A 17188-nucleotide genomic window follows, 5' to 3' on the forward strand; every position below is an offset into this window, starting at 1 on the left:
CCTGCGTACTGCAAAAAAAAAAACAAAAAACAAACTGTATGTCTAATGGGAAGGAAGGCCAAAGTGGGCAAAGCAAGACATTTTGGGTAGTTGAAAATTATAATTCGTATGTCCTATTTAATCTTAATAGTTATCAATGTTTATTAATTGTTTGCCATGTACTAGATGCTGTTTTAGGAACTCTATGCCTGTCTTCTCATTCAATACTCACAACGACCATACGAGGTAGATTCTATTATTATCCCAAATTTACGGGTGCGGAAATTGAGGCACATCAATGTTAATTAATGTGCCTAAGGTTACTATCCAGGAAGTAGCAGATCAGAGTTTTGAATTCAGGAAGACTAGTTCCTAACCACTAAGTCATATTGCCTGTGGAATAACAGCTTTCATTTCTATGATGCATTCACTTATAAGAGCCTGTCATCTGCCTGAGAGACCTGTGAAGTGTTATTCTTATCTCCGTTTTCAGGATCGGCTCAGAGAGTATGAATAATTTATTCAAGATCATCCAGTTTGTGTGCAACAGTGCTTGGAGTTGAACTTGGTCCTGACTCCAGATCTGGTGTTCTTTTCATTCTCTTTAAACATTTGCACAGCACTTAACAGTTTATAATGCATTTCTACATTTGCTATGTTGTTAAATGTTCACAACCCTATGAGATAAACTGTGAAAAATGTGACTGTTGTACTGTGCAGCTGTAGTTAGGTGGCACACTAGATGCTATACCAGATATACCCTGAAATTGCTCACTTAACACAATATCAGTTTATTTCTCACTCATACAGAGTCCAGTCAGTAATGAAGGTGATTCACTGCATGAAGTCATCATTCAGGGGCCCAGACTGATGGAGGTGCTGCCCTCCTCATCCCATGATCTCCAAAGTTACTCCATCCAGCAGCATACTGGGGAAAGAGTGGAGGATCCCACAGGAGGCTTTGATGGGCCAGGCCTGGAAGTGGTATCTGTCTCTTCCAACTGCATCCCATTGGCCGAGACAGTCCATGGCCACTCCAGACAGAATGGAGGTCTGCAAAATGTAGTCTAGATGTGTGCTCAGGAATGAAGGAAAATGGGTTTGGTGAACAGCTGGCCAGATTCTGCTGCAGTAGTTAAAAATAATGAAAACATCAAATATTACTAAGTCTTGCTATGTGCCAGGCACTCCATAATCTCAATAACTTACAAACATTATGTCAATAAATTCTCACAACCATCTTTGAGATAAGTTACTACTTCTTACAGATGCAGAATTTGAGAGACATGAAATCAAGCGACTTGCTCAAGGTCAAAGAGATAGATGATAAGTAGCCAATCTTGAATTCAGGCCCAGGTCTCTCTGACTTTGGAATCAATATTCATAACCACTCTGCAAGTTTTACATCTTCTTAGGGCAAGTCAGGAGAGTGGGGTTCCAGTCCCACTTTTGTCATTAATAGTACAGCATAGACCTTGAGTGATGAGGCAGCTAAGCATGTTGGGAAGCACTGATTAGTTTCCCTCTCTTATCCAAGGCCCAGGCCGTGAAGGGTCTGAGTCTCGTGTGGGAGTTGATAGAACTACTTAATTTACTTCAAATTAGCCAGGCTTTTCTAAATCCTGCATCCGTATACATTCAAGCAGATGTAAAAGTCTTTTCCCTTGATTATCCCTGGCACATTCTCCTTGCAGCTCCAGTTAGGTGTGTTAGCAGGGACCCAGGTGACCGGTTTTCCGTTGACATTTAACACAAAGCTTTTCAAGTTCTTATATGCCCATGCATCACCTGGGATCGTATTAAAATGCAGATTCTGCTTCAGCAGGTCTGGGGTGGGGCCTGAGAGTCTGCATTTCTCACAAGCCCCCAGGTCATGCCCACCTTGCTAGCCCATCAACCACGTTTTGAATAGTAAGGATCTGGTATCTGTGTAGCAGAATCGGACCGCTCCCTCCTCCTTTGTTCCTATCTGTCACTTCACTTGTTATATTGTACTACAGCTAATGGGATAGATGGCTGTCTTCTCAACTAGAATCTGAGTTTCTTGAAGACTGAGACCATTTATACCTGAAACTTCTGTGGCTGGCTTAGTGCCTGATTCATAATAACTGCTGAATCCATGTGTTTTGAGTGGACAACTAATGACTGCAAGTGCGAGTATGGAGCGAGGCTTCATGGAATCCTGCCCTTGAGGCACTGTCAAGGGCATTGCCTCTCACCCTATAGGGTGCTATGTGAAAACAGTTGGCCATCTGCAGGTCCCACAGGGCTTTTGATCCTTTTTGGTTCCTTCACTGTTCGCATGACAATACAAAACAAATGCAAGACCAAAGAGTAGAAGGATACATAGGGAAATTGTCTGGCTAATGTTAATTTGGTGGGTGTGGGAGGAGGGATCTGGAATACACAATCCATAATGTTCCAAGCAGCCAAGGTTGACTAGTTACAGTTCCTATTTGGCCATTTTCTTGTAGGTACTAGGTTTTGAATGTGGGAGTACTTTCCAAACTAAAAAATGAAGATCACCATAAAATATATATCTTTCCCCAACAAATCCCTTTTCACATTTTTCTACAGAAAAATCTGTTTTCTCTAAAGAAACAGAATCTGAGGGCTATAGTTGTCTGAAAATGAGATGGTATCGACCCATTTTGTAAAGACACTCCTTCCCCCCAAGTAGTGGACCCTTGAAGTTACCTGAGGTGGCTGGTTCCTGCAGTTCTCACCAGTGACAGACCACTGACAAGAAGAAGAGGACATGAATGTCAAGTGTTAGAGGAGAGATCTGGTTTCCGTCCGAGGTTCAGATGGCTTAGAAACAGGATCTGTTTGTAGAAGGTGAGATCTAGGAAGGGAGTCAGAATAGGCAAGGAGAAGAAGAAGGTAAAGTTTCTGAAAGGTTGTCAGGCTAAGCCTTTCTGTGGATCACCACAAAAGTCTGCTGGGACCCGTGGTACCTCTGCCCAGGAGGGCACATACATGCACAACTGTGCATATGATTGCAGCGAGTTCAGGGTGCCTTTGGGCCCCAGATTAAGACCAGGGTTACCCCTTGGAGTGACAAGACATGAAGACTAGGGTATGGATAACATGAGGCAGGATTTAAAGAGGTTCTGTCTCTCTCTCATCTATTCCCAAATGGAATTTCATGTGGGTACTAGTTATGGACATGGTTCTACCTTGTGTTATTTAGGCTGTTCAGAGAAAGTTTAGCTTCTTTTCAGACACTGATACAATCTCAGAGACGATCAGAGATGTCAAGAGCCTTGATAATTGGGCTGCATAGGTCATGGCATTAGTTCTGCTCCTTTAGCAAGATTGGATTTTATTGTCCCAGGCATGGGTACAATGTTCCCTATCAAAAACTATTCCAGGGACTTCCCTGGTGGCACAGTGGTTAAGAGTCCACCTGCCAATGCAGGGGACACGGGGTTCGAGCCCTGGTCCGGCAAGATCCCCCATGTCGCGGAGCAACGAAGCCCGTGCGCCACAACTACTGAGCCTGCGCTCTAGAGCCTGCGAGCCACAGCTACTGAGCCCAAGTGCCACAACTACTGAAGCTGGCGTGCCTAGAGCCCGTGCTTGGCAACAAGAGAAGCTACTGCAATGAGAAGCCCGCGCACCGCAATGAAGAGTAGCCCCCGCTCGACGCAACTAGAGAAAGTCTGCTCGCAGCAACAAAGACCCAATGCAGCCAAAAATAAATAAATAAATATCCTTCAAAAAAACCCAAAAAGCTATTCCACATACTCTGTTCATTATTTTATCTGCCTGCAGTACTGTCATCAGATGAATACCAATCATTCTGGTGGATAGTTCCCAATGCTGTTTGGAGTAACTGTTTTTCAGCTCAGTTAACATTAGCATTTGCAGTAACAAGGCAGGGAGCGGGGCGGGGGATAGGGAGAGGGAGATGATGCAGTTTATGTTCATCTCCAGGAAAACACAGTGTTTTCTTTTAGCGGGAGTCCATGCAGTTGTCATGATTTCTAATTTAAAGAAAGAACAGGAATCCTCATTGTCTGACTTGCACCTCTGCTTCCTGAAAGTGATGAGAGAAGGTCTTGGTCCCTCTCCTTGGGACTTGGCTCATTGCAGCAATAGTGAAGTTTTCATTTGAGCTGCAGCTGGGATGGTGAACTTAACTGTGCACATTAATGTGATGCTTGGGGCATCATACATCTAGCTCTCTGAGTGCCTGCTGTGTTGAAAAGGGCGATCCTGGTAAAACACAAAATTCCAGAATCGTGGAGACTGTTTCCCATGGGTTTGTGTATCAATTAAATTATGCCTTTATATCTAAAAACAAAATGATGGAGAATTGTCATTTTGATCTTTTGGCTGCCCAACCTCCATTTGCTCGCCTAATAGCACCCTAGTCCCCTTTTGGGGAATTACCTTTTCCCCAGTGCTACAGTCTGGCAGGCTAGTAACCACGTGCCCTGTCTTCCCCTAGCTAAGGGGCAGGCTTGTGAATCAAACTAAGCCAGTAGTACCCTCCCTCCCCTGGGATTTCAGTCTTGAATAGCCTGACTGAGGGACTGAAGATGATTGGAGAGCAGTCATTTCTAACAACAGGTCTCCAGTAAGAGCAGTCCTGTACGAGGCCAGTTAAGTCAGAGTCCCAGAGGACGAGGTCAAGACATCAATATTCTTTCTTTCTTTCTTTCTTTTATTTATTCTTTCTTTATTTTTTTGACTGTGTTGGGTCTTCGTTGCTGCGCACAGGCTTTCTCTGGTTGCAGAGAGTGGGGACTACTCTTCGTTGTGGTGTGCAGGCTTCTCATTGTCGTAGCTTCTCTTGTTGTGGAGCATGGGCTCTAGGTGCGTGGGCTTCAGTAGTTGCAGCACGCAGGCCCTAGAGCGCGTGGGCTTCAGTAGTTGTGGTATGTGGTCTCTAAAGCACAGGCTCTGTAGTTGTGGTGCACGGGCTTAGTTGTTCCGCGGCAGTGGAATCTTCCCGGATGAGGGATTGAACCCGTGCCCCCTGCATTGGCAGGGAGATTCTTAAGCACTGCGCCACCAGGGAAGTCCGACATCAATATTATTTAAAAGCTTTAAAATCTCCCCCGATGATTCAAGTGTGCAGCCAGGATAAGAACCATTGCCAAAGAGGCTGTTCCGGAGCCTCCAAACCTGTCTGCCTGGTTTCCACACCTAATTCACCTTCTTGTTGAATCTGTGAGTTACTAAAAACCTTCTTTTAAATCCTTGAATTATTTAAATTAATCAGTTTGTTTTGTTTCTTGTAGCAGATGACCCCAATATTAAAATAAAAAACAGTCGTATGTGTATGTTTTACTCTGAACCCAATGCAAGTTAAGCCACCTTGCCAAGAAACCCAAAACTAATGGATTTGACAGCTTAAAGCCAATAATTACTCTTCCTTTCCTAATGGAAAAGCCAAATCCACTCATGAAAGGTAAGCCCATTATTCCACCAACACAAAGACTGGGGATTTGCATGGTATTAGGAAAACTTTTTAAGAATCCCTGGAAGACTTAAGCAAAAGGACACTCTAAGTACCAACATGCCCTCTTTTCCTTCTCTACCTGCTAGAGAGAAATTAACATGTAGCCAAATAGCTACTTACTGGCAGCAAACGTGTAAATCAGGGACTTTGCAGGCACTCTTCAAAGGCAGTTGGCAACAGGAGGGCTTTCTGGACCTTCAAAGAGTTTTTAAGTGCCTTAGATTTTCCAGTTGGCATCACAGAAGAGGAAATTGTAGCTTTGAGAATGAGGGTGATAAGTGGCCAGTGAAAATGGAAAATTTTCCAAAAGCCAGATTTCATTTAGATTGTGTTGCAAATCCGGAAAAGAGCCACTTTGGCTTGCTGCTTCTCCCCTGGGTACACAGCTGAATTTCAGGCTTTGGAACAAAGGTGCAGAGGCATCTCATGCAGCTTTCCTGTGAGAAGAAAGAATTTGTAATTTGTGAATATTTATCTGCATTTATAGTCACATCGCCTTTTTTTTTCCCCAGCAAAGCATTTTTATTTTTTTTAATAGATCTTCATTGGAGTATTATTGCTTCACAATACTGTGTTAGTTTCAGTTGTCCAACAAAGTGAATCAGCCATATGCATACAGATGCCCCATATCCCCTCCCTCTTTTCTTTTTTTAAACATTCACAGAATATATATTTTTAAAATTTATTTATTTATTTTTTATATTTATTTTTGGCCGTGTTGGGTCTTCGTTTCTGTGCGAGGGCTTTCTCCAGTTACGGCGAGCGGGAGCCACTTTTCATCGCGGTGCGCGGGCCTCTCACTGTTGCGGCCTCTCCCGTTGCGAAGCACAGGCTCCAGACGCGCAGGCTCAGTAGTTGTGGCTCACGGGCCTAGCCGCTCCTCCGCATGTGGGATCTTCCCAGACCGGGGCACGAACCCGCGTCCCCTGCATTGGCAGGCAGATTCTTAACCACTGCGCCACCAGGGAAGCCCCTCCCCTCCCTCTTGAGCCTCCCTCCCACCCTCCCTATCCCACCGCTCCAGGTCATTGCAAAGCACCAAGCTGATCTACCTGTGCTATGCTTCTGCTTCCCACTAGCTAACTAACTATTTTACATTCGGTAGTGTATATATGTCGATGCTACTCTCTCACTTCGCCCCAGCTTCCCCCTCCCACCCTGTGTCCTCAAGTCCATTCTCTATGTCTACATCTTTATTCCTGCCCTGCAACTAGGTTCATCAGTACCGTTTTTTTTTTTAGATTCCATATATGTGCATCAGCATACGGTATTTGTTTTTCTCTTTCTGACTTAACTTCACTCTGTATGACAGACTCTTGGTCCATCCACCTCACTACAAATAACTCAGTTTCGTTTCTTTTTATGGCTAATATTCCATTGAATATATGTGCCACATCTTCTTTATCCATTCATCTGTCGATGGACACTTAGTTTGCTTCCATGTCCTGGCTATTGTAAATAGTGCTGCAATGAACATTGTGGTACATGACTCTTTTTGAATTATGGTTTTCTCAGGGTATATGCCCAGTAGTGGGATTGCTGGGTCGTATGGTAGTTCTATTTTTAGTTTTTTAAGGAACCTCCGTACTGTTCCCCATAGTGGCTGTATCTATTTACATTCCCACCAACAGTGCAGGAGGGCTCCCTTTTCACCACACTCTTTCCAGCATTTATTGTTCCTAGATTTTTTGGTGATGGCCATTCTGACCCGTGTGAGGTGATACCTCATTGTGGTTTTGATTTGCATTTCTCTAATAATTAGTGATGTTGAGCATCTTTTCATGTGCCTCTTGGCCATCTGTATGTCTTCCTTGGTGAAATGTCTATTTAGGTCTTCCACCCATTTTTTGACTGGATTGTTTGTTTTTTGATATTGAGCTCCATGAGCTGTTTGTATATTTTTGGAGATTAATCCTTTGTTATTTCATTTGCAAATATTTAATCATAGTCAAACATTGAAGCAAAGTGGTCTTGATAGGAAATAAATACATTCTTTATTCAGTGTGAAGAAAGGAGAACTATGCCTTGTTGTAAACAGATTCACACACTTCTAGTCCCTGGGGATTGTTGTCATGTGTATTAACGGCCTTCTTAGGCCACTTGCAGAGATCAGAAGTTGGAATGCAGTTGTCACTTTAAAACTCTTTGATCTCCTTTCACCCATAGACAAACAACCCCTGAAGTCATTGGACTTCCTTATAATATCTGGGAATAGGGGTTTAGGATCCCAGGACCTCTGGGTTGGGCAGCACTGGAGGGGGTGTCAGTGGCAGCCATTGATGTAGTGCTGGCAGCCCTTCTGCAACGCTGTTTTAGTCTAATGCATATCTCAGCTTACTATGCCCAACGTACAGCTTTGGAATTCTACTCCCAGACATGTTCCTCCCATTTCGGTATGGATGGCATCTTCAGTGGGGATGCCTTCTCAGCCTCTCCACTGTCACTCCTTATATTCAATGACCATAAACTTAGCCAGGCCACTGTAATAACTCCCAACAGGTTGTCTTGCTTCTCCTCTTGCCTTCTTCCCTCCGACACTGCAATCATTTCCTCACTATACAGCCAGAGTGATCTTCTAACATGCAACTCAGTTTATATCACTCCCTCATTTAAAAGAGAATAGCTTTTAGAGTAGAGAATTGCTTTCCATCTCAATAAACTAAAACTCAGACTCCTTATGGTGACCATAAAGCCCTATGATCTAATGCCTGCCTTTTTTCTAATCTTACCTTGTATAATTTTTCCCTTTGCATCATGTTCTAGCCACAGTAGCTCTCTTCCCACCCCTTCAACACACCAGCCTTATTCCTACCCCAGACCCTTGCAGTTGGTGTTCTCTTGGCCTAGAATCTCTTCGCCAACTCTTCCCATGCTACTCTTTCTTATGACTCACATCTTAGTGCCAGTGTCACCTCTTCTGAGAAGCTTTCCCTGACTACCCAGGCTAAGGTAGCCTGGCTCTCTTCAGCACCACATTCTACTTTCTCCATAGAATTTAACACTTTTGTGTCCTATTCAGCTGATTTCCCCCACTAGAACCTAAATGCCATGAAAGCAGTGACTTTAAAAAAAATTCATTGTTGTGTCTCCAGTACTTAGAATATTGCCCAGCACAAAGTGGGTAACAGTAAACCCCAAAGTAAAGCTTAATATGTAGCCCCAACGTTCAAAGAGTAACTTAGATTGCCTCACCTTAATGTGCAACTTTATTAATAAGCAGGTGACATTCTTTTGAGGGGGGGTGAACTTTTTAATTTATTTTTTATTTTGTTAATTTAAAAAAATTTATTGAAGTATAGTTGATTTACAATGTGTTAATTTCCACTGTACAGCAAAGTGACTCAGTTATTCATATACATATATTCTTTTTCATGTTCTCTTCCGTTATGGTTTATCAAAGGATATTGAATATAGATCCCTGTGCTATACAGTAGGACCTTGTTGTTTATCCATCCTATATACTAGTTTGTATCTGCTAATCCCAAACTCCCAATTCTTCCCTCCTCCGACCCCCTCCCACTTGGCAACCACAAGTTGTTCTCTATGTCTGTGAGTTTGTTTCTGTTTTGTAGCTATGTTCATTTGTGTCGTATTTTAGATTTCACATGTAAGTGATATCATATGGTATTTGTTTTTCTCTTTCTGACTTCTCTTAGTATGATAATCTCTAGGTTCATCCCTGTTGCTGCAAATGGCATTATTTCACTCTTTTTTTATGACTGAGTTACATTCCATTGTATTGTGTGAGTCATATCCCATTGTATTGTACCCCATTGTACCCCATTTTTATCCATTCATCTGTTGATGGACATTTAGGTCGTTTCCATGTCTTGGCTATTGTAAATAGTGCTGCTATGAACATAGGGGTGCATGTATCTTTTCAAATTATGGTTTTGTCTGGCTATATGCCCAGGAGTGGGATTGCTGGATCATATGGCAACTCTATGTTTATTTTTTTGAGGAACCTCCATACTGTTTTCCATAATGGCTGCACCAATTTACATTCCCACCGACAGTGTAAGAGGGTTCCCTTTTCTCCACACCCTCTCCAACATTTATTATTTGTAGACTTTTTAATGATGGCCATCCTGACTGGTGTGAGGTGGTACCTCATTGTAGTTTTGACTAAGCAAGTGACATTCTTTTTGAGAAAACTAAAAAATTATTATTTCAGCTCATATAAAGCCCAGTTGTCTTGTGGCCATGTTTAGGTATGATGTCACTTTCAAAGAAACATTACTCTGGGACCTCCCTGGTGGTCCAGTGGTAAAGAATCTGTCTTCCAATGCAGGGGACGAGGGTTGGATCCCTGGTGGGGGAACTAAGATCCCACATGCCGTGGGGCAACTAAGCCCACGTGCCACAACTGCTGAGCTCACATTCCTCAACTAGAGAGCCCACGCGCTCTGGAGCCCGGGTGCCTCAACTAGAGAAGAGAAGACCGCACGCCACAACTAGAGAGAAGCCCACATGCAGCCACAAAAGATCCTGCGTGCTGCAACTAAGACCTGACGCAGCCATAGAAATAAATAAATTTAATTTAATTTAAAAAAAAAGAAACATTACTCCATCCTCCAAAATAATCAAAAAGGAATTAGAATCTTTACTGCAGTCTAGAGTTAAAACTCCAAAACGCTTCTCAAATATCTTTCTTCCTTTTATTCCTCCTTAGTATCTCTAAGGGTGGAGGATTGCAATCTATTTGTTAATACTTTCCTTTTTTTCCAACTTACATTGTAAAAATAAATTTTGAAAATTAAAATATAAAAAGAACACAACATAACAAGGCAGTATTCTGTCACTACAGACATATTTTATATTTACTTAACCTTTCTTCAAAAGTACTAGTGAAGTTTGTGTTGAATAAATATGTGCACACAAAATAAAAGTCCATTAGGACTTAAATATGCAATTAAAGTACCAGCGGTTGCACTGCAGTTGCCAGATCTTGATGTTTATTTGAGCTACGGTACCAGACTGACCTGGATTCAAATCCTAGTTCCACCATTTGATGTCAGTGTGATCTTGGACAAGTCATGTAAGCTCTCTGAGCCTTGGTCTCCTCACCTATAAAACAGAGATACTGATAATGGTGACCTTATGGCCTCCTTTGTAAGGATTAAATGAGATCATGCATGGAAAGCATTTAGCACAATTCTGGACTTCTGGTAACCCTCAGTAAGGGTTAATTTTAACAACATAAATTCCTCTTGTTAATGGGACTGGGAGTGATGTCAGAGCATGTTAGTATTATCTAGGGGCTCTCCAGGAAGCTTTGCTATACCTTCTGTCTCCACCCACTCCCACCTCAGACTCACTGTGTCCTCCTTCCTCTTTTCAATTTTATCTGTCATCTGGCAGTCTGAGCCTGATAGCTACATTGAGAGGAGAATTGTCAGTGGTAGCTTGTGCTCTAATTAGAATATGATGTGTGGCTTGCCTCACTCAGGATCCAGCTGGCTGGACCTTTTATACCCTTCTGATGTATCCTATTCCCTGGGTTTTGGTGGAGATGATTAGTACATGCTTCATCATGTCTGGGTTGGCTTAAACAGCTGAGGGCCAGCTTGGATAGCTCAACTGGGGTTGTATGTATGGGTTTCTCCGTTCTCTTCTACATGATCTTTCCACATTGCTAGCTTATTAGGCTTCCTCATAGCATGGAGATCTCAGGGTAGCTGGACTTCTTACATGGCAGTTGCCTTCCTCCTAGAGAGAAAGCAGAAGCTGCTAGGACTTTGAAAGCCGGGACTCAGAAGTCCTGGAACATTTCTTTCATCACATGCTATTAGTCAAAGCAATTATAAAGCCAGCCCAGATTCAGGGGGAGGGGAAAGAGACTCCATCCACATCTTGATGGAGTGTGTGCATACAGGGAGGGGAGTAATTGTCGGCAGCTGTCTTTGGAGATAATATGCCACAGTGAGAAAGTGACCATTCCCTTCCTGCAGAGGGGTTGATGGGAGGGGATAGACTCTTCACACACAGTGCACTTGCTACAAGACCACCACTCGTAGCTCCTAGTCCTTTTCTTACATTTACCTGTGAGGGAGGTAGGAGGGCTGGTTCTTCATCCTGATGACTCTCAAAGAGCCCTGTGACGTAAGGCACGTGTCTGACTCTAAAGCTGGTATCTCTCTGAGCTTACATACGAACACTCAGAGCCTTTTTTTTTTCTTCTCCTTTTTTTCCCCCTGAACTATTGCACTGAGCAATTAAAAGACAAACCCCTACTTGACATTCTGCCGTATAGAAAAGATCTTCCTCTTTCCCCCATGTTAGCTTCTTGGTTATTTTCTCTCTCCAGCTTGTTTCAACAAGTAGCCTTCTCTATCTAGCCTAATCTACTCAGGAACTGAGTAGATTAAATTACTTGTTAAATAAATCCCTACCATCTGAACTTTGATTACTCTTTTGATGACACTCAGAGAGCAGCTAATGCACTGGGTGGCATCCCTCACTCTCCAGACCTGTATCCAAACTCTCCTAGGTTAATACTTATATTTCATATATTTGGGTATTTGGGGGTGGGGGTGGGGAATAGGGAGTCTGTATTCCCACCCTAGAATGTAAGCGTTATTGAAGGCGGAGTCAGCGTCCATCCTAGCCCTATGGTTTATTTAGCACAGCGCCTGGCATGTAACAGGTGCTCAATGAATAGTTGTTGATTGAATGAGTGAAGAGAATGTTACATGCAGAGGCTTAATGCTCCCTGAACCAGAGTGAACATGCTCATCTCTCCATTTTGGTTTTGTGCGGTTAGTTTTTGGACCAATTTGTAGGACCTCAGAGTTATCTCATCTCTATTTCCTCTTGTTAGATCTTGTCAGGATTTAAATCTAGAGCTTTCTGGCTCTAAATATAGTGCTCTTATGGTGCTGATATGAGAATTAAATGAGATAAAGTATGTATAAAGCCCCCAACACAGTGACCGGCATGTAAAGGCACTCAGTTTCCTGATAGAGAAGTCAAATTCATTCCCCATTAATAAAGCAAACAAACAAGGAGCACACATGAATCATTCTCCTTTGAAACTCAATGCAGTTCATAGCAAAATAAAGGAATTTATATGGGGGTCTTACTTAGCTCCAAACATCTGCATTCCTCATATTATGAACCATAAAGTGGAGCATTAGGGAGGGTGGGAGGGAGGGAGACGCAAGAGGGAAGAGATATGGGAACATATGTATATGTATAACTGATTCACTTTGTTATAAAGCAGAAACTAACCCACCATTGTAAAGCAATTATACCGCAATAAAGATGTAAAATAAATAAATAAATAAATAATTGCCTTCAGCGCATTTGGAAGCTGTTGCCGTTGCTGTTCGTGGTGCTGAATCGTTGTTGCCCGATCTCCCTCAGAATAATATTCTAAATATCAGGATAAGGAATGGTAACAAGGAAGAGAAGGGGCAGGAACACAGAGACAAAGCAAACAGACTCTGTTGGAAAGGCCTATTTGCTTACAGAAATTTCCAGGGAGAAAAAAGTGAGCCCTTTGTTTGCTGTTCTTTTCAAATACAGACGTCATTCGTCATTCAAACTTGGGATCAGATAGCTACAAATATATTTTCAGATAAACCTCCTGCTCTCCAAACTCTTGGTACTGGTACTATTATAAAATCAGGAATCAAACAGATTTGTATAACACAGTATCTCTGACAGTTCAAACTTGCTATTTAATCTCAGAAATTTAAATAATTTAGGTAACGAAGGACAGTTGTAATTGCAGTTCATTTATTCTAGTAATGTGTACTGAGCCTTCTGTGTCCCGGGGACTGTACTTGGCAACCAGACATAGAGGAGTGAACAAGAAGGATGAAATCACTGTTGTCATGGAGATAACATTTTTGTGGGCGAAGACTAAAGAAAAACAAATAAATATAAATAATTTGAGATTCTAGTAAGTACTATGAAGAAAATAAGCAGCAGTTATCAAGAAGGAAAATTATCTTTTTTCTTGGCAGTTGTATGTGTATGTGTGGAGGATATTGTATATAATTGATAATACTAACAAGTACTAGCACATATTTAGTGTTAGGTGACAGGCACTACTGTGAACATCTTACCTGTATTAACTCATTTAATAATTACAACAACTCTGTGATGTGGCTACTGTTTTTATCACCCCCATTTTATAGATGAGATGGCTGAGGCACAGGAAGGTTAAGTACTTGTCCAAGGTCACATGGTAAATCAGGGATAGAGCTGAAATTTGAGCCTAGATAGTGTGCTGTCAGAGTCCACCCCAGAATCTGAGATGCCCAGAAGCCAGTGGTGAGAATGAAAGGAAAATGGTAAGAGAAGAAAGGATAAGAGCAACCTCCTCAAGCAACCTCTCTTGGGAGAGGTTGGCCTTTCAAAGAAGCTCATGCAGAACTTTGCATCTTGCTTTTGCAGAGCTTAACCTTGCAGTCTTCATGAATCAGTCTTCATTTTACCGTCTTTTTACATCTGTGATTCTATTGGTGAGACCGGATTCTTAGTGAGATTCTGCTCCACAAGCTTCTGGATAGAGCTCCATTCCATCACTCATGAGAAGTCAGTTTTTTTTTCTTTTATAAATTTTTAATTTTTATTTATTTAGTTTTTCGTTGCGTTTGGTCTTTGTCACTGTGCGCAGGCTTTCTCTAGTTGCGGCGACTGGGGGCTACTCTTCATTGCGGTGCATGGGCTTCTCATTGTGGTGGCTTCTCTTGTTGCGGAGCACGGGCTCTAGGCACGCGGCTCAGTAGTTGTGGCACATGGGCTTAGTTGCTCTGCGGCATGTGAGATCTCCCCGGACCAGGGCTCGAACCCATGTCCCCTGCATTGGCAGGTGGATTCTTAACCACTGTGCCACCAGGGAAGCTCTGAGAAGTCAGTTTTAATCGGGAATTTTTATGTTACTACCTTCGGTCTCTGAGAGGAACTTCAGAGATAGGGAAAAAGGCTTAGGTCAGTTTGGTTTATGAAAAATTTTGTATTGAAAGCTTTAAACACTTCTTTAGAGCATCCATTTTTCCTTTATGTGAAGGCAACTTGGTGATATCTGAATCTAATTCTCTCTAATCCGCCCTCAGGCACACTCACTTTAGGAGTCGTTTTTTAGTTTCTCAAGTTGACCATGTAAACTTAGTTCAGAGTTTGTCCTGGAGTTTTAGTGTTTTATTCACAAAACTATACAAAAAGTGACATCTAATAGGAATATTGGTATCTTCAACTTTAAATGTTCACGAAACCTAACAAGCAGATGCCAAAGACAGATATATCAAAGAAATAGTTATTTTTATTACCAGAACATGCTTCATGGAGTATAATGTGGTCTCATGGAAAGAGCGTGAGCTTCTTAGTCTGTGAGACCTGGTCCAAGCCTCAGATCTACCACTTGTGAGTTGTGACCTTGAGAAAGTGATAATCTTAGAACCTTGATCATCTTGTGTCTTAAAATGGGGATAACCTCATACAGTTGTCTGTCAAGGTCAATTGGAATCATGCAGGTAAAGTTCCTAGCACAATGCCTAGCTAGTAATTGCTAGTTGATTTCTTTTTCTAATGCAAACCTTGTATGAAATATATACAATAGAAAAATGCACAAACCCTAGGTATACAGCTTGATGATTTTTTTTCAGATGAACGCATCTATATAACCACACCTAGATCAAGAAACAGAACATTACTAGCCCACCTGAATACCCCCTTATGCCGCTTCCAATCACAGTCTCACCTTATAGATAAATTTTGAATGTTTTTGAAATTCTTATAAATGGAATTATAGATTAAATTCTCTTTTGCGCCTGAGTTCTTTTCCTCAGCATTATGTTTGTGAGACTGAACCATGTTGGTGTGTGTAATTGTGATTGTTTATCCTCCTTGCTGTATAGCATTACACTGTATGAATGTATCACAATTATTAATCCATCCTGTTGTTAATGGGCGTTTAGGTGGTTTCCTTTTTATCTGTTATGGATTTTGCTGCTAATTATCATTCTAGTATGTGTCTCTTGGTGAACATATGGAGGCATTTCTATTGTATATGTATATTTTTTATTGGGCATATTTCTAGTAGTGGAATTGCTGGGTTATAGGATATGGTAGACACTGTCAGTGTCAGCTTTGGTAGTCACTGTCAGTCAAATGGTTTTACAAAGTGGTTCTACTTCTTCCTTTTCCTTCTACAAAGGAATATATCTCAAGGTTTTTTTAAATAAGTGAGTTAGTAAGTTTACCATATGAATCTATTTGCCAAAATTATATGGATAACCTGCATCTTCAGTAATATTCCCATTATATAAAGTGAAGTACGTCTGGGTGTGTTTGTAACTTTATTTCTGAGAGTTCCTTTTCCTGGGAATTATTGACTCTGCCACCAAAAAGTCATCTGACAGTTTCAAATATGGCAGGGCTTAAACTGGTTGATTTTCAGTAGTAGTTTCAGTGTTTATGCCAAGCTTTTCTCACCTTTCAATTCTGTGAGTGTAACCCTTGAATTATTTACTAGCTCTCACTGAGTCCTGGCTTGAAGCAGGGACAGTTAACAGAATACACCCACTGTTATTACTCAGCTCAAACAACATTCACAAAAATTCTGCCTTCAAAATGGCCTAAAGAATTGTTATTTTGCAATCTCCCAAGTTATGTAAGTTCTCCCCTTGCAATTTAAGAAGTTTGATGCTGCCTCCCATCTTTACTATCCCCATCATTTATTGCTTGCCTCTTGTGAACAGAGAGCACAGAGTGAATTACTTTACATGTGTTTCATTTAATTTTCATAGCAAGGCCATCAAAGAGGAATCATCACAGATTACTGAGCTAAGGCACAGAGAGGTGTTAAGTTGCTCCACAACAGCTCCCAGGTGGTAGAGTCAAGGTTCTAACCACAGTGCACAGGACTCCGAAGTCAGACCTCTTTCCTTCTGTCACACATCTTCACATCTCTGTATCCTTGCCTCAGAAGTACTTAAATCACAAAGAACAAAACACCCCATGCACAGAACTGCCTGAAACGAATGTTCTGTTCACTCAAGTTCATTAGTTGGTTGTGAGGAGACTCTCCAGTGAATGCATTATCTGTGCTTTTAGTCAGTAAAGGCTGAAAACTCTGCATCTGTGAACTTTTTGTCTCTCTTCTCTCCTTGCCAACTAGCGCAGTTATTCTGCGGCCAACACAGCCTTTCTCTCCTATTCCTGTTACCTGATACCCCATGCTCGATTCGCATTGGGTTCCAAATCAATTGTAAATTTTTAGCAAATTGCAAATCCAGGCCGCCTCCCACTCCTGCTCTGCACCCCCTCCCCATTTCCCTCTGTTTATCTTCTATTCCCACTGCCATCAAATTGAGCCTTCACCTATTATGTCTGCTCATCCTCTATTATTTCAGGTCTGAGCAAAGCAATGGAGACTTCCTTTCTTGTACCATCTGTGCTCTCTAGGAGGTTAATATAGCAATATTTGTGAAAATTAGTGAAAAGGAATCTTTTCTTTGATCCTTCCCACCTGTAGCTACAGTTCTGGGTTTTTGGTTTTTTTTTTTTTATGGCCAGATTTTTGGCATCTGGGAATATGATTCCAAGACTACAAAATCTTTCAGTGGCAAAGGGAAAGATTCTAATGTTCGACCTCCACAAAAATAATGGCTTCTATTTATTAAGCTCCCGGACCTGGGATCAAACCCATGTCCCCTGCATTGGCAGGCAGATTCTTAACCACTGTGCCACCAGTGAAATCCCCATATGACATATTAATTTATCAAC

The sequence above is a fragment of the Delphinus delphis genome, chromosome 8, assembly GCF_949987515.2.
Source record: "Delphinus delphis chromosome 8, mDelDel1.2, whole genome shotgun sequence".
NCBI lineage: Eukaryota > Metazoa > Chordata > Mammalia > Artiodactyla > Delphinidae > Delphinus > Delphinus delphis.